The following is a 27,167-nucleotide window of genomic DNA, read 5'->3' on the forward strand; positions in this document are numbered from 1 at the left end:
AAAATTAGGTTTCATCTTTTCTTCCCATATGGATATCCAGCTGTTCAAATTCCTTCCACTGAAGACTATCCTTTCCCAACTGAATTACCTTATCACGTTTGTAGAAAAATCTTAGTTGACATACATACGTGGACTCCTTTGTCAATTCCACATTCTCATGATTATTGTAATTTAATAGAAAATTTTGAGATCATATCATATAAATATCCCAAGTTGGTTCTTTTTAAGACCTAGAATTTTATTTTTAAAAATTTTTTAAGATTGTGAATTTTAGAATTAGCTTGTTAATGTTAAATAAATAAAATTGGATTGTTTGTTTTCTTGTTGAGTGTTGAGAGTTCTTTGTATATTTTGTCTTGAGATGGTCTTTCACAGAGCAGAAGTTTTAACTTTAAATGAAGTTCAGTTTATCAACTATTTCTTTTATGTTGATCTACAAGGCAAGCCATTTTCAAGATCATCTAGATTTTCCTCTGTATTATCTTCTAGGAGTTTTACATTTGAAATTTACAGTTAAGTCTTTGATACACTTAGAGTTAATTTATGTGGAGGATGTAAGGTCTGAGTCTAGACTCCTTTTTCTTTTCTTTCCTCCTTCTCCCCCTCCCTCCTCCTCATTCTTCTTTTTGCATTAGGACATCTAGTTGTTCCAGAATCATTTGTTGAAAAGATTATCACTGATGCACTGTTGTGCCTTTACTCCCCTGTCAAAGGTCAATTGACTGATTTTATTTGAGTCTATTTGTGGGCTCTCTATCCTGTTATATTGATCTGTTTGTCTATTCTTTCATCAACACTGTCTTCATCAATGTAGCTATAGTGTGGCATAGTACATCTTGAAGTCAAATGGTGTCAGTACTACAACTTTTTTGTTCTTTATTATTGTGTTGGCTATTCTGGGTCGTTTACTCCCCATATAAATTTTAGAATAAGTTTTCCAATATCCACAAAATAGCTTGCTGGGATGTTGATTGGTATTTAATTGAATCTGTAGTTGAAATAGGGAAGAACTGATATCTTAACAATGTTGAATCTTCCTATCCATAAACATGGAATAACTTTCCATTTATTTAGTTATTCTTTAATTTCTTTCATCAGAGTTTAGTAGTTTTCCTCACATAGATCTTTTACACATTTCGTTAGATTTATAACTAGGTATTTCATTTTGGGGGTGTTAATGGTATTATGTTTTAATTTTAAATTACTTCTCCATTGTTGGTATATAGGAAAGTGATTGACTTTCCTAGTAACTTTGTACCCTGCAACCTTGCTATAATGATTTATTAGTTCTGGGAATTTTTTTCAATTCTTTTTTACTTTCTACATAGATGTAATCTGTGAAAAATGACAGTTGTATTTCTTCCTTCCCAATCTGTATACTTTTAACCTCCTTTTCTTGTCCTAATGCATTTGCTAGAACTTCTAGTGTGATGTTGAAAAGAGTGGGATGTTGAATGGGAACATCTTTGCACTGTTCCTGATCTTAGTGAGAAAACTTCTAGATTCTCCACATTAGGTATGATGTTAGCTGTAGGGTTCGTTTGTTTGTTTGTTTTTGTAGATACTCTGTCAAGCCAAGGAAGTTCTCCTCTATTCTGAAATTATTGTCTTCATATGCTTTTAGATTGTAAAACTCAAAGAAAACAATGTTTCTAATAGGGAAATGTATTTTTCTTGAGTCTTTAATGTGCATATAATGTTTTATATTTGCAGTGTTTAACCTTTATAGGTTTCTGAATCTCAAAGAATCACAGCAGTTTTAAAGGAGCCATTAATTTCACCTGGTTGATTTTACTCAACCACACAGTGTGATCAAGTGGGATTTATTCCAGGGATGCAAGGATGGTTCAATATCTGCAAATCAATCATTATGATATACCACATTAATAAAATGAAAGATAAAGATCATATCATTTCAATCGATGAAGAAAAGGACATTTCACAAAATTCAACATGCATTTGTGAAAAAAGTTTCAAGAAAATTTCTTAAAGATTTTGCCTTCTGTCTCATTATCACCCGTCTAGCACTATACCTTTCATAATTCTTGCTTTTCAGTATCCACATTCATAACTTTAACTACTTGGTATCCATGCTACCTGTGATCTTGTTTTCCATCCTACCTGGAGAATTCACTCCCATGGTCATACTCTAGACCTTAAATCACCAGTATCTTCAGTCCCTTCAGAACTTCTATTCAAAGTATCACCAACATACCTTATCTTCTCAGATCTTTCTATGTTTTACCCTCACTTTGATCTCATCAATTTCTACCATTTATTTATCCTACTACCTTTTCAGTCTCCTTTATTCTCCTCATATCCTCAATTACAGCCAAGTTGTTTCCCTTCTGTCTGGAATAGATAGCAGACTTACACTTTTGTCTCATTGCTGAAACTGTGTTCCATAGACTTGTAGACTTAAGGAATACCAACAAGGTGAGTATTCTGGTTTTTACCAGTTTTGTATAAGAGACATACAGGGCAAAGGGATTATGAATGGATGCTGTGTGAACCAGTCAATAGCATGTGCTCCCATAGGCTGTAGGTTAAGTATATTTGCTGGCATAGTAGCTCTAAATCCATCATTTAGTCTCCTCCTTTAGAAAGCTCTCTGCAATGCAAATGAGAGTAATGATGCTATTGCATGGGGAATATTGATTTGTCTCTGTTTTGGTTTAAATAACTATCACTGTTTGTGGGTTTGAGCCCCGCATTGGGCTCTGTGCTGACAGCTCAGAGCCTGGAGCCTCCTCCAGATTCTGTGTCTCCCTCTCTCTGCCGCACCCCCTCCCCCAACTCGTGCTCTGTCTCTATCTCTCAAAAAATAAACATGTAAAAATATTTTTTAAAACTATGATTTGGTATTGGAAAGTTGTGATTTACAAATTATTTTTGAGATACTCTGTCAACATTCATGACCTTGTCTAGGAAGCACTGCTTTAGTGGCACAGAGATAACTCAAAGAAGTAGGTATGTGCAATGGTTGAAATATTTTAAACATGAAAGAAAATGATATGTTTTAGTTCATGGTGTGATTTTTGGAAAAAAGTTTCCCAAATACTATTGGCTGCATTGATCAGACCAGTCATCTTGGAGGATGGTGCTGGGAATATTGCTTTAAATATGCAGTATGTGCATTCTGAGATTCTGGGGTTTCCACTCCAGGAATTCCTCATATGGTAAACTCCAGAACTCAAGAACAAGTGGGCATGGATGTTGACTGCAGCATACTTTGCAAGACTTTGGATGCTTAATAGGATGAGATTGGTCATTGGAAGGTAGAAGAAAAAAAGACTCAAAATCCTCACTCTTTCTTTCAAATTCTTTCAACAATGCCCTTCTGGTGGACATTTGTAGGCATGGTTGAAATACAATGTCTTTGAAATAGGTTGCAGTGAAATTAAAAACTGTGCTATGGTCTTCACTGAGGAGAGGGTGGTGCTGAACAAGCCCAAAATAAACCTACCTATGAGGAATTCATGCCCCAAAAAGATGAACCATAATCTAATCTGCCTTTTAAATCTAAATTGTAGTTTATCAGAACCATAGGACGAATTGTCGAAACTGTTAAATGACAACATGAGGAAACCTTTTTAAAAATCCAGAATGTAGGGGGCACCTGGGTGGCTCAGTCGGCTAATTATCCAACTTCAGCTCAGGTCATGATCTCACGGTTCGTGGGTTTGAGCCCCGCATCTGGCTATGTGCCGACAGCTAGCTCAGAGCCTGGAGCCTGCTTCAGATTCTGTGTCTCCCTCTCTCTCTGACCCTCCCCTGCTCATGCTGTCTCTATCTCTCTCTCAAAAATAAATTTAAAAAAAATCCAGGATGTGGAACATCCTCCCAACAAATGACCTGGTTTCTTCAGCAGGTCAAGGGCATGAATTAAAAACGTATGGAAGAGAATACTCTTCTAGAGTGAAATAAATGGAAGAGACAGCAATCAGGTACAATGAATAGACATTTTTGAAATGATTAGAAAACGTGAAGTTTTATTTTGTTAAGTATGAAATAATGTTAAGAAGCTAGTATTAACTTTCTACGTGATGGTTGTATTGTGGTTATAGCAGAAAATGTAATTTTTGAAGCATACATGGAAATATTAGAGGAAAAATAATACGCTGTCATGGTTTGCTTTAAAGTATTAAAGAAAAAAGAAAGATAAAAATAGATAAAGGAAGTGTGGCAAATATTGATAATAATTGTCGAATCCGGAGGATGAGGGATGAGGCTATGGAATATTTCATTCTCTTTTGTGCTTCTGTATATGTTTGACATTTTTCATGATTAAAGGCATAGATATCTTTTAGTTCTTGTCCTGAAGAAAAGGTGGAAAGTAGAAGTGCATTTTTGTTGTCGGATTTTCTGGATTTGAGTCTAACCTTCCACAGCTCACTTCACTAAATTCACTGGTTTCCATGTTTTTAAGGCACTTTGTTGTATTTATGACATCAAGAGTAGGATGGGTGTAGGTTATGTGATGCTTGAACTTGAACAAGCAACAATCAGTATATAAAAATAATCCCAATTTTTATATACTGTTTGCCTGCTTATATTAAAATGATATCTCCACATCAGGGCATCTCCTTTCATTTGACCCACAACTCACATTTCATAATGAGCAGTGAGAGTCAAGGAAAAGCCTCAAGTTTTTGCTGTTTCTGCTTTATACTTTAATAAAGTTTGCATCACTTTCTTGCGGGTTCTTTTTAAAAATTTTTTTAAACATTTATTTTTGAGAGATAAAGACAGAGCATGAGTTGGGGGTGGGGGTGGGCAGAGAGAGGAAGACACAGAATCTGGAGGAGGCTCCAGGCTCTGAGCTGTCAGCACAGAGCCCAATGCGGGGCTCAAACCCACAAACAGTGAGGTCATGACCTGAGCTGAAGTCGCATGTTTAACCAACTGAGCCACCCAGGGGCCCCTCTTGGGTTTTTGAATCATGGAATGAATAGCTAATGCCAGGTAACACTTTGAGTTCTGGGTGCATCTACCATGTATGGAATAAAGTAGAAAACCCAGTGAAGGTAGGGTCGGTGATGCCCAATTTCAAAGTCTGCATTTTTAGCCTACATACATATTCCCTTTTATAACCTGTGTCTCAGTTTCTTTTCATTTTTCAAACTTCCTTCTTCTCTACTAGAGGGATTTTTTTGGACATCCCTATTTGTATTGTCATATGTGAAAGAGAAAAAGGGAAAAGAAGGCCCATCTCGACCAGTGAGATAGAACTGATGGAGTAAACCTAATCATCTAAAAGAAAAAAGAAAAGGCTGGGGTTAAGTGCTACCTGAAAAAGATTCTGGAAATTGTGGTCCAAGAAATTCACAGAGACAGAGACATGTGCGGGGGGAGGGGGGAGGGAATAAGTATAAATTAGAATTCTGTGGTTTTGGAGGCATTTTTGTTCAAAGAGGACATGGCTAAGAAGTTTGCATACTGCTCCGGAATCATGTGAAACATATGCCAGATTTGAAGCTGTGGCCAACCTTCCACCCCAGGAAGGCAAAGACAAATGACCAGTTTTTCCCGTGGTTTTGGTAAAGGTCAGTCTATGAGCACGCGGTAGTCAGGAACTTCGTTTCCAGAAGGCATGGCTGTGACCAGCGTCTCCTTAGGAATTATGGGAGCATTGTAGGAGTCACTTCCACTCTGGGGAAGTGCGGTGGTGGCGGCGTCTTCCCTGAGGGGGCTGAGACAGCATTGGCAGCGATGCCTTTTCTCTTGGCGGGGGTCAGATGCCTTTTCTCTTTGGCCTTCTGGAAGAGGAATCTGTAGACAGCAGCGGAGGGTGGGTTTGGGCCCCCATTTGAGTGAGCTCTCCAGGTTTATAGAGATTGCTCAGCGGGTAGAGGATCTCCTGTGTTCTGTTTTCTCTGCAACTCTGCCACGTCCTTGAGGTGTGAGACGGGCAAATAACTTCAGCTATCTGTGTCTTGCGTTCTTTTTCCATAAAATGAGGGGAATAATACTAACTACCTAGTAGAGTTATTTGGCGAGTTAAGTGGGATAGTCACAGATAGAGGTTTTAAAACTACTGGTAGAGATGATTTTCGTTTCCTTTTTTAATGTTTATTTACTTATTTTTGAGAGAAAGAGAGCACGCGAGCAGGAGGGACTGAGAGAGGGAGAGAGACAGATTTCCAAACAAACTCTGAGCTGCCAGCAGAGTCCCACACGAGGCCTGAACTCACAAACTGAGATCATGACCCAAGCTGAAATCAAGAGTTGGATGCTTGGGGCGCCTGGGTGGCTTAGTCGGTTAAGCGTCCCACTTTCACTTAGGTCATGATCTCGCGGTTCGTGGGTTCGAGCCCCGCGTCGGGCTCTGTGCTGACAGCCAGCTCGGAGCCTGGAGCCTGTTTCAGTCTGTGACTCCCTCTCTCTCTGACCCTCCCCTCCTCACGCTGTCTCTCTCTCTCTCTCCTAGAAATAAATAAAAACATTAAAAAAAAAAAGAGTTGGATGCTTAACCAACGCAGCCACCCTGGCGCCCCCAGAGATGACTTTCTTTTAATTAATATATTTAAGTTTCCTGAGAAGTGACTGTTACCTAAAAGCTTTTCTAATCCCTGGAGGAATCTGAGCAACTCCTAGATTCCTCCCGCAAACTTTATATCTTGAAAAAGGTGGTGTGGGAGAGGTGTATGTGTTTCCAAAGTAGCGTATGGGGATGTCCTCTGTGACTCACGTAGGAGGGAGACAAAGTTCTCATTTCTCTCTGCCTCCTTTCCCTTCCCAGCTCTGATTCCTGGAAGCGGGCTGGAAAAAGGAATAGGTATTGACTCTTTGGCTCCTAGCTGCAGAACCTGGCCTGGGAAGGACTTAGCATGCTTCTTTCTGCTAAGTCATTTATCTTCCTTGGGGAGAAGGTTTTTCTTTTAATAATCATAATTGGAAGACTCTGCTATGTGTCCAAAGGTTTGTTGAATAAATATAGGAGTGGGTTGGAGGGGTACTTGGGCATAAGAAATAGTGATCACAGTTAAGTATTCAGTGCTAAATACTATATTAAGGGCTTTATACAAATCACCACATTTAACCCTCCCAACAGCCTAACGAGGTGGATTATTAACTCATATAAAAAGGAGGGAAATGCGGGGCGCCTGGGTGGCTCAGTGGGTTGAGAGTCCGACTTGGGCTCAATCCATGATCTCACAGCTGGAGCACTGTGTCGGGCTCTGTGCTGACAGCTCAAGCCTGGAGCCTGCTCCGGATTCTGTGCCTCCCTCTCTCTCTGCCCCTCCGCCACTCACACTCGGTCTGTCTCTCAAAATAAATAAACACTAAAAAATAAAAAATAATAATAAAAAGGAGGGAAATGAGACACTGGGCAAAAGCTACCTACCTGAGACCATCCAACTATTAAGCAGCTGAGTTGGGAATTGAGTCCAGCTATTCTCAGACCCCAGCAGCATTTCTTAATCTGCTTGTTTCAGATTTGAAAGGAATCATTTGTAAAAGACTATGAAAACCATGTTAATAAGTGTTGTGTTTCTAATAAACATTTTTAGGCATCTTCAATTATGTGTATTTTATTTTGAGTAGTACTTAGTTGATACTTTGATTATTGAGATAATAGCTGTGTATTGTAGATAATTAAGAGACCATATAAAGCATAAAGAAAATTTTGAATTATTCATAATCCCAGGATGTACAGATAACAACTGTTAACATCTTAATGTATTTTTTCAGTAGATTTTTATGTTTATTTATATACTTTTTATGAAAGAGGAGTCAGGTCTTTTTTCTCCTCCTTTTCCTTTTTCCTTTGGAAATGACAATGTGGCCAAACTCACTAAAAATAGGATATTATATCCCCATAGAACCATCACTGAGCTTTAACCCTTTTCATTATTTGCCAGTTTTATTGTATCTAACCTCCCCATTCTTCCATTTATTTTGTTGAGTATTTTAACCTAATTTCTTAGAATCAGTTATAACTCAAAAATTGATTTCATAAATTTTCATATACCCAGATCAAAGGTGTTCACAGCAACACTAAGTTTTTCCTTTTGGCAGCAGAGAAGGTACTGATATGAGAAGGCTAGGTGGTACAAGTGAGTTGTGGTTTGGGGAAGGATGGTATTACGTTTTGTTTTCCCTGGAGTTTGACATGCTTCTCTCTAGTAGCTCTTGTTTTCTTCTCTGGCTCTCCCTCTAAGCTGCAGATTCTTCTTCTTTTTTTAAGGTTTTATTTATTTATTTTGAGAGAGAGAGAGAGAGGGCAGGGGAGGGAGAGAGAGAGAGAGAGAGAGAGAGAGAGAGAGAGAGAGGAGGAGGAGGAGGAGACGGAATCCCAAGCAGGCTCTGTGCTGTCAGTGCACAGCTTGACATGGGGTTCCTTCCATCTCATGAACCATGAGATCATGACCTGAGCCGAAATCAAGAGTCAGGTGCTTAACTGACTGAGCCACCCAGGCGTTCTTACAGATTCTTCTTTTGCATAAACTATCTTATTCTTTTTTGTGTGCCCAGAGCCAGCCCTAGATTTGCTGAGGGGCTAGTCGTTGTGGTTGTGCCTGGTGTAGCTGTCATAGAGGTTTATAAAAGGGGAATTAGGAAGCAAAACAGAATAGAAACAGTCTAAGGAGATTCCTTTATCTCCTGTACTATTGGTGGACAGTAGCATCACCAACTTTTTCAGTGACTTCAAACACTGAATGATAATTATTGTTTGTACTTTGACGGTGTAAAACAAATTCTTCAGAAGTGAATGGATGCTTATACACGAGTTCTCTGTTTATCCCATGCTGATTATGCTGGGGCTGGTAACAGGCAATATTTATGGAGACTCCCTGAGGACTCAGAAAGTATTGCCAATTTTCATGTATTAACTTATTTCTTTCTCATAACAACCCTGTAATTATCCCCATTTTACAGATAGATAATAATAGGTGCAGAGAGATCAATTTTGTCTGGACTAAAGTCACAGAACCAATTAGTGGCTGCGCCAGGGCTAAATCTCAGAAGCGTGACTCAATGGCTTGTGATCTTGGGCAATACTCTGCTCCCTTTAGCTGGAAGGAGTTGGTTAGTTTCCTAGCCTGTACATTGGGAATAATATCAGTACCTCTCACATAAGGTGGTCATGAGGATTCAATAAGATTATATAAAAAGTGGTTGGAATACTTCCTAGCACACCCTAGGTGCCTTCTGTGTAACAGAGTACAGTATAATTGTAGTGTGTGGGAAATTCAGTCAGTTCCATTAGGAAACATAGAGAATATTACAATGTTTTTTTAAGGCAGTAATTCTCGAAATTAGGTGTTAGAATTACCTGGGAGATTTGGTAGAAGTATAAAAAAGAATCCAAACCCTATAACAGCTTAAGGAGACTGGATCTCTCTTCTTTCTTAGCTCTTTGGGTGATTCTGATACCAAGTATGTGAATCGCAGTCTAAAAGTACTTGCTTCCCTCCCATTCCCCTGTTTGTCTCCCTAGAATTTAGTTCCATTATACACTTGAAATATTTAAATATTCTGTGTGAGCACCATTGTTAAACATCTAATTGACACAAATGTGCTTCTCATTTGAATTCAGAAATCTCCAGGGGGCAGGAGATATTACAGTGGGCTTTATTTAAAAAAAACAAAACAAAACAAAACGAAATCTGGGGGGCACCTGGGTGGCTCAGTCGGTTAAGCGGTTGACTTTGGCTCAAGTCAAGATCTCACAGTCCATGAGTTTGAGCCCCATGTTGGGCTCTGTGCTGACAGTTCAGAGCCTGGATCTGGCTTCAGATTCTCTCTCTCTCTCTCTGCCCCTCCCCTGCTTGCACTCTGTTTCTCTCTCTTTCTCTATCTCAAAAAATTTCTTTAATTTAAAAAATTTAAAAAAAGAAATACTTCACATTTGGCTCTATAGTCCACCAGCATGAGATTTTTGCTTATTGCTTGAGGTAAAGACCATTTTTGCCCCCTCAGTACCCAAGTGGACTCAGCACCACGTATGGAATACCTCCCTTCTTCCCACAGCTCTGCAGTGCCACATTGGTGCAAGCCTGAAGTCAACATGTGCTCATGTACATAAAAAACCCAAAGGATCTACACATAAGTTATTAAAATTAATCAGACAAGCTGGCAAGATGGAAGAATAAAGGGCAAAAGCAATGTTTAGCAGAAGTGGATAAGGTAAGCACCATTATCTTATTCCCAATCTCCTAGCAAATGTCTTCAACCCTTCACATTGCTTTCCACGTGAGCTGTCATTTATTGCCAGTTTCCTAACTTTTCTCATCATGAATAGATGATAAATTTATCGACCTCTCCATTTTTTTTGCATTTCTGTTAAGTTTTACTTTCCTTCTCTTCCCCTATGCTCATCTGTTTTGTTTCTTAAATTCCACGTATGAATGAAATCATATATTTGTCTTTCTCTGATTGACTTATTTAGCATAATACACTCTAGTTCCATCCACATTATTGCAAATGGCAAGATTTCATTTTTTGATCCCTGCGTAATATTCCATTGTATTCTAAGATAAGCATGTTTTCTTTAAATGTTTGATAGTCACTGATGACATTATCTGAGACTAGAGAATTCCTTTGTGCATTTTTTTTTATTTCTAGGAGAGAGAGAGAGAGACAGCGTGAGCAGGGGAGGGTCAGAAAGAGAGGGAGTCACAGACTGAAACAGGCTCCAGGCTCTGAGCTGGCAGTCAGCACAGAGCCCGACGCGGGGCTCGAACCCACGAACCGCGAGATCATAACCCAAGCGAAAGTCGGATGCTTAACCGACTAAGCCACCCAGGCGCCCCTCCTTTGTGCATTTTTAATAAATTCCATTTTCAGTGCTTGTTCTATTCAGATTTGTGATAACTTCTTGTGTCTATTTTGGTAGGTGTTTTAAATTCTCTAGAAGTTTATTCGTTTAAGTTCTCAATTTCATTGGCATTAAGTTCCATATTAATATCCCTTTATGTCCTTAGAATGTATAGTGATGTTTCCTTTTTCATTCTTTTCCTTGGTAATTTGTGATTTCTTTTTTTTTTTTTAATTTTTTTAATTTTTTTTTTTCTAGGAGAGAGAGAGAGACAGCATGAGCAGGGGAGGGTCAGAGAGAGAGGGAGTCACAGACTGAAACAGGCTCCAGGCTCTGAGCTGGCAGTCAGCACAGAGCCCGACGCGGGGCTCGAACCCACGAACCGCGAGATCATGACCTAAGCGAAAGTCGGATGCTTAACCAACTAAGCCACCCAGGCGCCCCAGTAATTTGTGATTTCTAACTGTTTTAATAATACATCTTCACATGGATTTGTCAACATTTTTGTTTTAGCCCACTAATTCTCCAGCATCCTGTCTTTTGATGCCTCTCATCAGCTTTAAAAATGTATCTACCCATCATCTGTCAGATGCTTATTCAAATGGCCTGTTTTATTATTACAGGGAGTGGAAGTGTATTAAAACATTCTTTGTCCACTGCATTTCAAAATTTCCCTGTCATTTTATCCAAAAAACTCACCTATTATCAGATTGATCCTCTTTAATATACAAACTATTAAGCATTTTTAAAAACGTTGCCCTTTGGGAGGGATTGTTATATTAAGAATCACATGGTATTCTTTTTTTAATCTTCTAAGTTTTTATTAGTAAACATATAGTGTAATATTAGCTTCAGGCATAGGATTTAGTGATTAATCACTTATATACAACACCCAGTACTCATAACAAATGCCCTCCTTAATACCCATCACCCATTTAACCCCTTCTCCATCTATCTCCCCTCCAGTAGCCATCAGTTTCTTTGCTATAGTTAGGACCTGTTTTATGGTTTGCCCCTCCCCTGCCCCATGTTCATGTTTTGTTTCTTAAATTCCACATATGAGTGAAATCATATAGTATTTGTCTTTCTCTGACTGACTTATTTCGCTTAGCATAATACACTCTAGCTCCATCCACCTATTGCAAATGGCAAGATTTAATTCTTTTTGATGGCTGAGTAATATTCCATTACACACACACCCCCCCCCACAACTTCTTTATCCACTCATCAGTTGATGGACATTTGAACTCTTTCCATAATTTGTCTATTGTTGATAGTGCTGTTATAAACATTGGGGTGCATGTATCCCTTTGAATCAGTATTTTTGTATCCTTTAGGTAAATACCTAGTCGTGCAATTGCTGGATTGTAGGGTAGTTCTATTTCTAACTTTTTGCAGAACCTCCATATTGTTTTCCAGAGTGGTTGCACCAGTTTGCATTCTCACGCACATTGTAAGAGGGTTCCTCTTTCTCCTCATGCTCACCAACACCCGTTGTTTCCTGTGTTGTTATTTTGGTACCCCGCATGTTTCTTAACTCGGTTCTGGTCCTTTTGAACCACTCACCATTTTCACATAATGGATGTGATGAGAAAAAAAAGCTCTCTAAAGGCCTGAGATATAAGGGAAGCCATTTTAGATTTCTATATAAGTCAGCATGACTTATATACATAAGCACATAAACTTTGTTTAAACCCAAAGCCTGATTTATAGCACAACCAGCATACATTGTGCATCTGCTCTGTAAATGATTAGCCTAAAGGAAAACCATCTTGTCCTTAAGATATCCAGCAGTGTTCCTTCTCCCTGCATTCCTTGATGTTAAAACTTGTGATCCATGCATATATGTTAATCTATAACCTTTTGAGCTTTTATAAAATATGTACAAAAAAAGAGATATAATCCCTTGAAAACTCTTCATTCTCTAGAACACATTCTTCCCTGTGAAGAGTGTTTCCCAGGCAGCTTGTGCTTAAATAAAACTCTTTCTTATTTATAGAGATTGTAAAATATTTCTTCATTTTGTGTCTACACCTATCCTGTCATTTTTCTTTCAATCCTCAGTAAGAGTACTTGCCCAGCATTTGAGACAGTTTCAGTTGGACATTGTATTGGACCTTGTTCAGGCATTTTCAGCACCACACTGTACTTATTATTGCCAAAAATCTAGGGCTTAAGTTATACTTTACAGAAAATATTGGCATTTCAGGACACTACATGCCAGAAGAGCCATTAAACAAATCCAGAATGTGAGCAATCCTACTTGCCAACCGAGCTACTTATTTCAGCAGGTCAAGAGCACACAAAAAAGAAGGGAAGCTGTTCTAGATTACAGGAGACGCAAGTGACATAGCATGGAATACAATGGATATATGAGCATAAAGGAAAATGATAATATATTTCTTCCCCAGGAGAAAATTGGGCAATTAAACTTTTTCTTCTCTTATTTTCTCTCTGCAGATTTTATGGATTAAGCCATTATTTCATCCCGTGTCCTCCCTGAATCACATCCTCCATAAGACAGCTTAAAGTTTTTATACTTAGAGCAGGGAGAAGAGCAGTGATGTGATACCAGACGCTTAAAGAAAGAAACTATTTCAAGATTTTATAAAGGTTTCCAATGTTTTGTCTCCATCAGTATAGTTCCTTCCATTTGCCTTATGACTTACGTTTCATAATCAGCAATGAAAGCCAAGGGAATGTGGAAAACATTTGTTGCTTCTGCTTTATGGCCTGATCAATGGTTGCCTCTATTTCTTGTGGATTCTTGGCATCCACATCCATTCTTGTGGATCTTAGGATGAATACTTCCGGGTAGGTAGCACAGTCAGTTCTAGATGCATGCATGCCCATGTAGAATAAAAAAGGCAATCCAGGCAAAGTAAGTTTGAGACTCTGTATTTGTCAAATTCGGAACTCAGTGTAGGGCAGCACAATTTCCTTTTAGTATCTGCATTCGGCTCCCCCCACCCCCACGCCATCGTTTCCTTTCCATAATCCCTTCCCCTCTCCTTTTTATGCAGTTCACTAGTCTCTAGAAGGTAGTTCTTAGAATAGCTAGGTAGTTTGTTTTGGTTGAGTTTTTTTGTTTTTAGGTTTTGTCACCTTTGGAAGAAAAAATCAAGAAAACGACGGGGGAGGTGGCGGCCAAGCTCCACTAACAGTATAGAATTAATTCGTACTGACTATCCCAAAGAGAAAATCGACTGTCCAAATATTGACTATCCCGAAGAGAGAGGAGAACCTTGAGGAAAAGCCACTCCGCAGATTCCGGGAGTTGCAGTCCACAAGGTCAGACGCATTACGCTCCCCAAAGACGCCATGCTTGCATGGTTGGCTGGAGAGATAATGCAGATGTACATCAAGGGGCTCTGTACACTTGGCAGCGTTTCGGGCTTACAGAATTCGCTCCGACCCGCAGGCTGTGAAACAGAATCCAGCCTCTCACTGGAAGTGACAGCCTACACTTCCGCCCTAGGAAGAGGACGAGTTCCTTGGGAATTCTGGGAAGTGTAGTCCCGGAACACAGCGAGGCTGGATAACTTCCGCCGCAGGAGGCCAAGGCTGCGTCCCTGCTCCCGCCGGGAATTCTGGGAAGCGTAGTCCAGGAGGTCTCTGGAGGCAGAGTCGCTTCCGCTCCAGGTACGCGAGGCCGCGGCCTTCTTTCCATCCCGAAAGGTGAGCCCTCCCTCCCCCTCGGGGGCTCTGTCCTTGGCCGTACTCACCGTACTTCCCATTGCCTTGGCCCACGGCGACCAGGCTCTCGAACCTAGGGAAGAAAATCCGCCTGCGGCCAAGGGCGGGGTTGGTGTTCCCTTTGAATGAGCTCTGTGGATTACGGGGCGGTGGGTGCATCCCCGCCTCGGGGCCCGGCCGGTCTCCCACCTCGCCTGGAGTGAGAGGCTCCTGGCTCCGCGCCTCCCCCCACTTTCCCCCGACCACCAGCCAGTGCTGCCGCATCCTAGCCGTGGAATATTCGGAGAATTTCTGTGCGTCTCTGCATCTGTTTCCTCTTCTTTGAGTTGATACTAGCGTCCACCTAATAGAGTTATTTCGCGAGTTAAGTGAGGTTGTAGAAGTGAAGGATTTAGAGCCTGGTTTGGGGTTAAAAAATAACAACAACAAAAACCTAAGAATAATAAAGTCTCTTGTTTTCATTTCTCAGTTCCCTGAAAGCTTCTGTGAACCTGGGATGGGGTCAGAGCTCCTGCGCCCGTGTCCCTAGCCCCTCTAAGATCCCTGAAGGAAGCGAAGCTGCACCCTAGATTCCTAATTGGTTTTTAAACCTAAATTTAGGTTTTTGTAGGGGTTATTCCCGGATGTTGTCTGAACTGTCCACTGTAATGTACACGGCAGTTCTGAGGAAGTTGTGATTTCTCTCAGCCTCCTTTCCTTCTTGGGCATGAACAATGAGGATTATATTTACTTTTTAAAAGTTTTAATTTATATTCCAGTTAGTTAACACAGTGTAATATTAGTTTCAGGTGTACAATATAGTAATTAAGCACTTAAAGTGCAACACCTGATGGTCATCACAAGTGCCCTCCTTGGGNAGAGTTAAAAAAAAAATAAGTGCCCTCCTTAATCCCCATCTCCTAGTTCACCCATCCCTCCACTACCTCCATTCTAGTACCCATCAGTTCTCTATAGTTGAGAGTCTGTTTCTTGGTTTGTCTCTCTCTTTTCCTTTGCTCTTTGTTTTGTTTCTGAAACTCCACATAGGCATGAAATAATATGGTATTTGTCTTTCTCTGACTAACTTACTTGACTTAGATAATACTCTAATTCTGTCCATGCTGTTGCAAATGGTAAGATTTCGTTCTTTTTTTTTTTTTAAGGTTGAATAGTATTCCATTGTGTATACATATACCACATCTTCCTTATCCATTCATCAGTTGAGGGGCACTTGGGCTGTTTCCATGATTTGACTATTGTAGATAATGCTGCTGTAAACATGGGGGTGCTTGTATCCCTTCAAAGCAGTGTTTTTATTTCCTTTGGGTAAATACCTAGTAGTGCAATTTCTGGATCATAGGGTAGTTCTATTTATAACTTTTTGAGGAGCCTCCATACATTTTCCATATCGGATGTACCAGTCTGCCTTCCCACCAGTGGTGTAAGAGGGATCCCTTTTCTCCATATCCTCGCCAACAATTGTTTCTTCTGTCGTTGATTTTAGCCATTCTGACAGATGTGAGGTGATATCTCAATGTGGTTTTGATTCGCATTTCCCTGATGATAAGTGATGTTGAGCATCTTTCCATGTGTCTGTTGGCCATCTGAATGCCTTATTTGGAGACTTGTATGCTCATGTCTTCTGCCCATTTCTTTTTTTTTTTTAAATTTTTATTTATTTCTAGGGGAGAGAGAGAGAGAGAGAGAGAGAGACAGCGTGAGCAGGGGAGGGTCAGAAAGAGAGGGAGATACAGACTCTGAAATAGGCTCCAGGCTCTGAGCTGGCAGTCAGCACAGAGCCCGATGCGGGGCTCGAACCCACGAACCGCGAGATCATGACCTAAGCGAAAGTCGGACGCTTAACCGACTAAGCCACCCAGGCGCCCCATTCTGCCCATTTCTTAACTGGATTATTTGGTTTTGGGTGTTGATTTGTATAAGTTCTTCATTTGTTTTGGATGTTAACCCTTTATCAGACATGCAAACATCTTCCACTGTTCTATAGATTGCCTTTTAATTTTGTTGATTGTTTTCTTCGCTGTGCAGAAGCTTTTTATTTTGATGTAATCCTAATAGTTTACTTTTTGCTTTTGTTTCCCTTCCCTTAGTAGACTTATCTGGACAGAAGTTGCCGCAGTCAGTGTCAAAGAGGTTACTGCCTCTGTTCTCCTCTAAGATTTTGATGCCTTCGTGTCTCACATTTAGGTCTTTTCATTCATCCATTTTGGATTTATTTTTTGTGTATGATGTAAGAAAGTGTTTCAGTTTCATTCTTTTGCATGCTGTCTAGTTTTTCCAACACCATTTGTTGAAAAGACAGTCTTTCTCATCGGATATGCTTTCCTGCTTTGCCTGAGATTAACGGACTAAATAATTGTGGATCCATTTCTGGGTTTTCAATTCTGTTCCATTGGTCTTTGTGTCTATTTTTGTGTCAGTACCATACTGTTTTTTAAAAAATATTTATTTTTGAGAGAGAGATAGAGACAGCATGAGCACAGGAGGGTCAGAGAGAGAGAGATACACAGAATTCGAAGCAGGCTCCAGGCTCTGAGCTAGCTGTCAGCACAGAGCCCGATGAAGGGCTCGAACCTACAAACCGTGAGATCATGACCTGAGCCGAAGTCGGACGCTTAACCGACTAAGCCACCCAGGCGCCCCCACCATACCGTTTTGATCACTGCAGCTTTGTAACTTAACTTGAAGTCTGGAATTCTGGTGCTTCCAGCTTTTCTTTGCCTTTTTAAGGTTGCTTTGTCTATTCAGTGTCTTTTGTGATTCCATACATATTTTAGGATTGTTTGTTCTAGCTCTGTGTAAAATGTTGGTGGTATTTTGATAGGGATTGCATTAAATGTATAGATTGCTTTGGGTAGTATTGACATTTTAACAATATTTGTTTTTCCAATCTATAGGCATGGAATGCCTTTCCATTTCTTTGTGTTCCCATCAGTTTCTTTTATTAGTGTTTCTAGTTTTCAGAGTACAAGTCTTTCACCTCTTTGGTTATGTTTATTCCTAGGTATTTTATTATTTTGGTGCACTTGTAAATGAGCCTGGTTCCTTGATTTCTCTCTCTGCTGCTTCATTATTGGTGTATAGAATGCAATAGATTCTGTTTTTTTGAATCCTGTGACTTTACTGAATTCGTTTATCAGTTGTAGCAGTTTTTTGGTGGCATTTTTTTGAATTTTCTATATAGAGTATCATGTCATCTGCAAATAGTGAAAGTTTGACTTCTTCCTTGCTGATTTGGATGCCTTTTATTTTTTATTTTTTTGTTGTCTGATTGTTGGGTTAGGACTTCCAGTACTATGTTAAATAACAATGGTGAGAGTGGACATCCCCGTCCTGTTCCTTCACCATAGAGGAAAATCTCTCAATTTTTCCCCATTGAGGATGATATTAGCCGTGTTTTTTTTTTTTTTTTTTGTATATGCCCTTTATTATATTGAGGTGTTCATCTAAACCTACTTTGTTGAGGGTTTTTTAATCAACAATGGGTATTGTACTTTGTCAAATGCTTTTTCTGCATCTATTGAAAGGATCATATAATTCTTAACTTTTCTTGTATTAATGTGGCATATCACATTGATTTGTAACTATTGAATCACCCTTGGAGCCCAGGAATAAATTCCACTTGATTATGGTGAATGATTCTTTTAATGTACTATTGGATCTGATTTGCTAGTATTTATTGAGAATTTTCACATCCATGTTCATCAGGGATATTGTTTTCTTTTTTAGTGGAGTCTGTGTCTGGTTTTGGTATTAGAGTAATGCTGCTCTCATAGAATGAATTTGGAAGTTTTCCTTCCTTTTTTACTTTTTGAGATAGTTTGAGAAGAATAGATATTACCTCTTCTTTAAATGTGTGGTAGAATTCCCCTGTGAAGCCATCTGCCCCTGGACTTTTGTTTATTGGGAGATTTTTGATTACTAATTCAATTTCTTTGCTGGTTATTGGTCTGTTCAAGTTTTTATTTCTTCCTTTTTCAGTTTTGGTAGTTTATATGTTTCCAGGAATTTATCTGTTTCTTCCAGATTGTCCAGTTTGTTGACATGTACTTTTTCATAAGATTCTCTTATAATTGTTTGTATTTCTGTGGTGTTGGTCGATATATCTCCTCTCTCATTTGTGATTTTACTCATTTGGGTCCTTTCCCTTTCATTTTTGATAAGTCTGGCTGCAGGGTTATCAATTTTATTATTTTTTTCAAAGAACTAGCTCCTGGTTTCATTGATTTGTTCTATTTTTTTTTTTTTTAGTTTCTATATCATTTATTTCTGCTTTAATCTTTATTATTTCTTTCTACTAACTTTAGGTTCCATTTGTTGTTCTTTTTCTAGCTCCTTTAGATGTAAGGTTAGGTTGTTTGAGATTTTTCTTGCTTCCCCCCCACCCCTTTCTTCTTGATGTAGGCCTCTATTGCTATATTACTTCCCCCTTACGACCACTTTTGCTGCATCCCAGAGGTTTTGAACTGTCATGTTTTCATTTTCATTTGTTTCCATGGATTTTTAAATTTCTTCTTTACTTCCTGGTTGGCCCATTCATTGTTTAGTAGCATGTTATTTAACCTATATGTATTTGTGGTCTTTACAGATTTTTTCTGGTGATTGATTTGAAGTTTCATAGTGTTGTGGTTAGAAAATATCCATGGTATGATCTCAGTCTTTTTGAGATCATGCAATGATTTTTTGTATTTGTTCAGGGCTGATTTGTGACCTAATATATGATCTAGTCAGTGCACGTTCTATGTGCACTTGTAAAGAATGTGTATTCTGTTGTTTTAGGGTGGAATGTTCTGAAAATATCTGTTAAGTCCATCTGGTCCAGTGTTTCATTCAAAGCCATTGTTTCTTTGTTGATTTTTACTTAGATGGTCTGTGCATTGATGTAAGTGGGGTGTTAAAGCCCCCAACTATTATTGTATTATTATCAATTCCTTTATGTTTGTTATTAATTGTTTTATATATTTGGGAACTTCTATGTTGGGGCATAAATATTTACAATTGTTATATCTTCTTTCTGGATTGTTCCCTTTATTATTATGTAAGGCCCTTCTTTGTCTCTTGTTACAGTCTTTGTTTTAAAGTCAGTTTGTTTGATGTATGTATTGCTACTTTGGTTTTCTTTTGACATTCTTTCATTTGCATGTTAAATGTTTCTCCATCCCCTCACTTTCAATCTACAGGTGTCGTTAGGTCTAAAATGAATCTCTTGTAGGCAGAGTATAGATGGGTCTTTTTTTTTTCCTCTATTCTGAAACCCTCTGTTTTTTATTGAGCATTTAGTCGATTTACATTCAAAGTAATTATGATAGATATGCATTTATTGCCATTTTATTACTTGTTTTATGGCTGTTTCTAGAGGTTTTCTCTGATCTTGTCTTTTCCTCTTTCATATTTTGCTCATTTTCCTTAGTGATATATTTGGATTTCTTTCTCTTTATTCTTTGCATATTTATCAGTTAATATTTTATCAGTTGCATATTTTTTGTTAATGTGGTCACTATTAGGTTGGTATATAATCTCTTCTGCATATAGCAATCTATATTACCTTGGTGGTCATTTAAGTTTGAACCTATTCTTTTCTCCTTTCCTCTCCACAGTGTAGGTACATGTTATTGTATTTTATATCCGTGTGTGTGTGTGTGTGAGTGTGTGTGTGTGTGTGTGAGTTCCTTGACTGAGTGTTTACATGAATATTCATTTTTAGTGCTTTTGTTTTTCCTACTTTCATACTGTCACTTTTGGTCTCCTTTCCATTCAGTCCGCTTTAATATTTCTTGCAGGACTGGTTTAGCTCATGAACTCCTTTGGTTTGTCTGGGAAACTCTCTCTCCTTCTATTCTGAATGATAGCCTTGCTGGATAGAGTATTCTTGGCTGCAGAATTTTCTAATTGAGTATTTTGAAATTATCCTTTCAGGGTGGCTCCTTTGGTTGAGTGGTTGAGCGTCTGACTTCAGCTCAGGTCATGATCTTGTGGTTGAAAATATCCTGTCACTCCCTTCTGGCCTGCAGTTTCTATTGAGAAATCTCCTGCTAGTCTTATGGGTTTTCCCTTGTAAGTTACTGATTTCTTTTGTCTTGCTGTTTTAAGATTTTTTCTTTGTCAGTGTATTTTAAATTAAAATTAAATTAAAATTTAATTACACTATGTCTTGGCGTTGGCCTGCTTTTGTTGATTTTGATGGGGGTTCTCCTTGCTTCCTGGATCTGGATGTCTGTTTCCTTTCCCAGATTAGGGACGTTTCAGCTATTATTTCTTCAGGTAAATTTTCTGCCCCCCTCTCTCTCTTCTTTTGGGACTCCAGTGATATGAATCTTATTATGTTTGATAGAATCACTGAGTTCCCTAAGTTTTGTTTTGCATAATTCTTTCTCTGTTTTATATAGCTTTATTGTTTTCCATTTCCTTGTCTTCTAAGTCATTAATTCGTTCTTCTACTTCTTCCAGCTTGTTGTTCATTGCATCAAGCATGTTTCTAATCTTGTTCATTGCAAAAAGAATCTCTGATTCTTTTTTAACTCTTTTACCACTGTGTTAAGGGTCTCACTAATGTCTCCATTCTTTCTCAAGTCCACTGAGTATCCTTATGATTGTTGCTTTAAATTCTCTATCAGGTATGTTAGTAATATCTGTTTCACTTAGATCTCTGCCTATGATCTTATCTTTTTCCTTCATTTGGGATAAATTCTTCTATCTTCTCACTTTGTCTCAGTCTCTGTCTGCTCCTCTGTGTTAGAAAAGCCAGTTATGTCTTTGCTCCTGAAAGTAATGGCCTTGTGAAGAAGAAGGCATGAATTTTCCAGAGCCTGGCACTTAAGGGTATGTCTACAGTGTATGCTGCATGCACTCTGCTCTTGTGTTCTGGTTGCTCTGTCCTTCAGGACAGTTGCCTGCAGAGGCTCTCTTTGCTTGCTGTGAGCAACGATTGGTCCCTGGACTGAATGTGGTGAGTTTTAAGTAAGTGTGCTCTGGTTTGCTTGTGAAATGAGACTCTTCACCATCTCCACTGGAATGAGGCCCTGTAAAACTCTCTGGTCAGGAGCCGTGGTGTGGTCAGAGGTTTGTGTTAGTCTTCTGGGGGAGGATCCCACTGTGCTGAGACTGTGGTCAGAATGACCTGGAGAGGCTGTTCCACTGGAGCACAGGAGGGTGGGGCTTGGTGTAAGCAGGTTAGGCAGCTAGTGTTTGTGCTGCACTGCTTTCTGCAGGTGGCTCTGCGTTTATGCAGAGGGACGGGGGAGGGGAATGGTGGCAGCCAGCTCTTTTTTTCCTGGGGAGGTGTCTCTGTGAATGCTGCCTCTGAGGGACATGCTCTGAGAAGAGCAAATAACGTCCCAACTGTGTGCTCCAGCTGCTCTTCAGGTTGCTTTCTTCATGCTGTGTTCCCCTCGGTTGTTTGTTTGCTTGCCTTCTCTTCAAGAGCAGCTTCTCTTTAAGAGCCTTTTGGGCTCTATCCCAGCCAAGCCCACTGGCCTTTAAAATTCCAGGCTTCCAGGGCACCTGGGTGGCTCAGTCCGTTGAGCATCCGACTTCAGCTCTGGTCATGATCTCCCAACTTGTGAGTTTGAGCCCCGCGTCAGGCTCTGTGCTGACAGCTCAGACAGCTGCTTCAGACTCTGTGACTGCCTCTCTCTCTGCCCCTCCCCTGCTCATGCTCTGTCTGTCTGTCTCTCTCTGTTTCACAAATAAACATTAAAAATTTTTTTTTCTAACTCCAGGCTTTCAAAGTAGAGGCTATAAAGTCCTAGGGAATTCTTCTAAAGTATTTGTCTGTTCAAATCTTATAGGTGAGCCCAGGTATTGTCTTTTATCATCTAGCAAGGTACTGAGATATATTACTATAATCCAGAATTATAGCTTTTGAGATCGTAACTTTATCATTAGGACATTAATTTGCCCTAAAATTCTTACGTAAGGGTCATTGAACAAGTGGCTTAGACATGGTATTTAGGAATGGCCCTTTATCATATCTTTTCCCCCTTCTTGGCATCCCAGGCTTGCCTCTAATTTAGATCCTTTAGTTTGCTTCTGAAAGCAGAGAGAACACCTACTTGAGGAAGCTCCTTTTCCTCATGTACAGCTAAAGTAAAGATCAAGAATCTTTTGTAAAATGATAGAAACTTACCATGTAAATGCTTGATATTTCCCTGCTAGTGTAATTTTTGGAAGGTGCTTTTTCCATTTATTTAAAATCACCTGTGCAATTAAAAAATGCAATGGAGGGGAAAAAAGAAAAAAAAACAAAAACAAAAAGCAAACCAAAACCAAAACAACCTCCAGGCTTTAAGCGCTGCTGATTGTAAGGACGCACAAAATTCAGCCCCTCTCACTTTCCAAGCCAATGGGGAAACATTCTCCTTGGGTGTCCCCGCTCCTCTCTTTCTCTCCCTTCTCCATGATCACGACTCCCTCCCCTCCACAATGACCAGGATCTGTTTCTCCCCTAACCACATCTCTGCATTTCTTACCATCTTGGATGTAGCCCCTTCTTCTCTGTTTAGTTGTAGAGTTTGTTCTGTCAGTCTTCAGGTTGATTTCTGGGGTATTCAACTTGATCTGATGGTTATCTAGTTGTATTTGTGGGACCAGGCAAGCCTAGCGCCCTCCTGCTCTGCCACCGTCTTCTGTCTCCTAACGATTCTATTTAAGCATTTAGTGCTAAATATTATCCTAGGAATTTTTTCTTAGAACTTTAAAAAAAATGTTTTTATTTATTTTTGAGATATAGAGACAGAGCATGAGCGGGATGAGGGAGAGGGGCAGAGAGAGAAGGAGACACAGAATCTGAAGCAGCTCCAGGCTCCGAGGTGTCAGCACAGAGCCCAACGCGGGGCTCCAACTCACGAATGGTGAGATCATGACTTGAGCCAAAGTCTGACGCTTAACCGACTGAGCCACCCAGGCGCCCCCTATGGGTTCCATGTGAATTAACATTCAATCCCAACAAGACTCTATGGGGTTCCATGGATACTGTTTTTCCCATGTTATAGATGAGAAAAGGGAGACACAGCATAAGTTCTTTGTCCTAGGTCACACACCTAGTAAGAAGCTGAGCTGGGATTTGAGTTTAGGTTGCAACCTATTGCCTTAATTTTTACTGTGCCTAGTATCAGGTTGAGAGGCATGTTTTGGATTTTTGTAGAGGGCCGTGAGAGCTATTTCAGTGAATTTTGAGTTTTTGATAAGATTTTCAGTCGTCTGTAATTTAATTGCATTTTATTTGAAACAATATGTTTCTAAGTGAAATGAGTCTGAGAAAGACAAATACCATACAGTTTCACTTACATAGAATCTAAAAACAAAAACCAAACAAAAACAGACTCATAAATACAGAGAACAAACTGGTGGTTGCCGAATGAGAGAGGGTTGGGAGTGATGGGTGAAATAGGTGAAGGGAATTAAGAGGTACAAACTTCCAGTCATAAAATAAGTCACAAGGATAAAAAGTACAGAATAGAGTCAATAATACTGTATTAATTTTGTATGGTAACAAACGATAATTACACTTATTGTGCTGACCATTGCATATTTGGTAGAATTACCAAATCATTGTGTTGTATACCTGAAACTAATATAATATGTCAACTGTACTTTAAAAAGACTAAATCTTAAGGGTGCCTGAGCAACTCAGTTGGTTAAGCGTCCAACCCTTGATTTCGGCTCAGGTCACGAGCTCCCAGTTCATGAGATCGAGTCCCACATCGGGCTTTTGCTGACAGAATGGAGTCTGCTTAGGATTCTCTCTCCTCCCCCCCTCTCTGCCTCACCCCTGTTCACTCTGTCTCTCTCTCAAAATAAATAAATAAATATTTTAAAAAGTAAATCCTAGAAATTTATAGTTCATATTCTGATTATAGAAATAATGATTGCATATTGTAGAGAATTAAGAAAATACCTGAAGTATAAAGAAAAAAAAATTTTTAAGGTTCTGATCTCTATTAAAGGGACTTTTACCTTTTTTTTTAAGGTTTATTTCTTTTTGAGAGAGAGAGTGCACCAAGGGCACAGAGGGGGACAGAGGATCAGAAGTGGGCTCCATGCTAACAGCAGTGAGTTCAATATGGGGCACGAACTGACAAACTGTGAGATTGTGACCTGAGCTGAAGTTGGACACTCAACCAACTAAGCCACTCAGGTTCCACAAGAGAAAAGTTTAATTGCCCATAACCGCAGGTTGTAGAGAGAACAATATTAATATTTTAATGTTTTCCTGGTCCATATATATATTTGGATTTTTTTTTTTTTACTGAAGATTTACAAAGTAGGTATAGGTTTTATTTACTCCTTGAGTTTTTACTGTGGAAATTTATAAATGTAGCCAAATGTAATAAGAATACATTAACGAACCCCAGTGGAATCATCGCCCACATTTAATTCTTGTTACTATTTGTCAATCTTATATCGCCCCTTGTTGCAATATTTTAAAGCAAATCCCCAACATTGAGTCAGTGTGATAGTGGTTCGGTGGTTGTCATAATTGCCAAAAATTATCACATATTTTTTATATCCAAGACCAAGAAAGGGAGATGTTAACAGCCACTTTCACTCTTTGGTGCTTGGAGAATGTTACTTACTTGACTAGGCTACGCAAGAACATGGCACTTTGGAGAGGGATGGTAATGGATTTTGTTTTCCTCTATAGAATTTGACTTAACCTATGTCTTGCTTTTTTTTTGTTTGTTTCTTATCCCTCTCTTTCCATATACTTGAAGTTCTTGTGTTGCTGGGACCTTGTCATATTTTTCTCTGTGCATTCAGCGGTCAGTATAAGATTGACAAGGGTTCTGGTTAGAATAGCTACTCAACAGACAGCTGGCATCAAGCGTTTGCAGTGTAGAATTTCTGAAATTCGAATTAGGTAGCAAAATGGTCTATTCTGTAGCCCATGAAGATATTTCTCAATCTCAGTTAATATTGGTGAGCTATAGAATCTGCCAACTGTTTCAACTATTGATGAACCATTATTTTGATTATCTGCAGATTTCCTAAGAGTCACTATGTTGTACACTTGAAACTCATGTAACGTTGTATGCCAACTGTACTTCAATTTGTAAAAACCCACATTTTCCTCGGAAATACGTTGGTAGAAATAATAATAGCAAATATTTGTAGACTGCTATGACTGGGAGGCAGTGTTTCCAGTAGTTTACATATATTAACTTATTTCTCAGGGCACCTGGATGCCTCAGTCATTTAAGTCTCCAACTCTTGGTTTTGGCTAAGATCATGATCTCACGGTCGTGAGGTCAAGCCCAGCATGGAGGCTGCTTAATATTCTCTCTCTCCCTCTCCCCCTCCCCAACTCACACACATGCTTTCTCTCTCCAAAATAATAAAATACATTTAAAACCCCCATGTATTTCTCATAACAAACCTAATACCCTTATGTTACAGATAAGGAAATAGATTTTTAAAAAATAATTCTTGCATAGCAAAGTTCACTATCTTTTTTGGGGGGCACAATTTTATTAATTTCAATGCAGGTATAAATTTATATAATCACCACCATCATCAGATGGAGAACAGTCACATCAGCTCCCAAAATTCCCCTCCTGTTTTCCTTTTATAATCACCCTTCCCACATCTGTAACTACCAACAACCACTATAACCCTATAGGTTTGTCTTTTTGAGAATGTCATATAAGTGAACTCATATCATATGTAAACATTTGTGGCCGGATTCTTTTACTCAGCATAATGCTTTTGACATTCATCCACACTGCATGTATCACTACTTCATCTGTTTTTATCGCCGGTTAATACTACATTTATGGATATACTATAGTTCATCCATTCATCCACTGAAGGGTATTTGGGTTGTTTCCAGTTCCTGGCTGTTATGAGTCAGCCACTATAAACATTTGTGTACAGATTTTTGTGCTTCTTTCTCTAATGTACGTAGCCAGGAATGGGAATGTTGGGTCCTATGGAAATTGTATATTTAACATTATAAGAAACTACCGAACTGTTCCCCAGGCTATCTACCATCCTGCATTTCCACTAATGATACATGAAAGTTCCTTGTCATCATTTAGTGTTGTCTGTGTTTTATTTTTAATTTTAGCCATTCTAGAATCTGTATTGCAATCTCATTATGACTTTAATTGACATTTCCCTGATGACGAATGATGTTCAGCAGATATATCTTTAGCTTATTTGCCATCCTTGTATCTTCTCTGCTTAACTGTTTATGTTTTTGTGAAGAAATTCTGCTCCAATGAGACATTTCATTTTGTTTTTAAAGTGTATTCATTTTGAGAGAGAGAGAACATGAGCTGAGGAGGGGCAGAGAGAGAGGGAGAGAGAGAGAGAGAGAGAGTGAATCCCGAGCAGGCTCTGTGCTGTCAGCGCAGAGCCGGATATGGGGCTTGATCCCACGAACCACGAGATCATGACCTGAGCCAAAACCAAGAGTCGGATGCTTAACCAACTGAGCCATCCAGGCACCCCAATGAGACATTTCATTTTAAGTTTTCTAATTTCCTTATTTTGTAGTTTCAAGTTTTTATTTAAATTCCAGTTAACATACATTGTGATATTAGTTTCAGGAGCAGAATTTAGTGATTCATTACTTACATATAAAACCCAGTGCTCATCACAAGTGCCCTCCTTAGTACCCATCATCCATTTAACCCATCCCCCCTGATTACCTCCCCTCCAGCAACCCTCAGTTTGTTCCCTATAGTTAGGAATCTGTTTTATGATTTGC

At 39.2% G+C, this 27,167-nt stretch overlaps 1 protein-coding gene across 1 annotated transcript in view; it reads left to right on the plus strand.

The window, feature by feature from the left end:
• The first annotated feature begins 14,375 nt into the window (after nt 1-14,375).
• ZNF112 (zinc finger protein 112) overlaps nt 14,376-27,167 on the plus strand; it is a 36,257-nt gene continuing 23,465 nt past the window's right edge. Inside the window, exon 1 of the mRNA XM_077747334.1 lies at nt 14,376-14,443. The gene's annotated coding sequence lies outside the window, so the exon portion shown is untranslated. The remainder of the gene's footprint in view (nt 14,444-27,167) is intronic.

This window comes from Crocuta crocuta, unplaced genomic scaffold, assembly GCF_008692635.1.
Source record: "Crocuta crocuta isolate KB4526 unplaced genomic scaffold, BGI_CrCroc_1.0 scaffold334, whole genome shotgun sequence".
NCBI classification, from domain to species: Eukaryota; Metazoa; Chordata; class Mammalia; order Carnivora; family Hyaenidae; genus Crocuta; species Crocuta crocuta.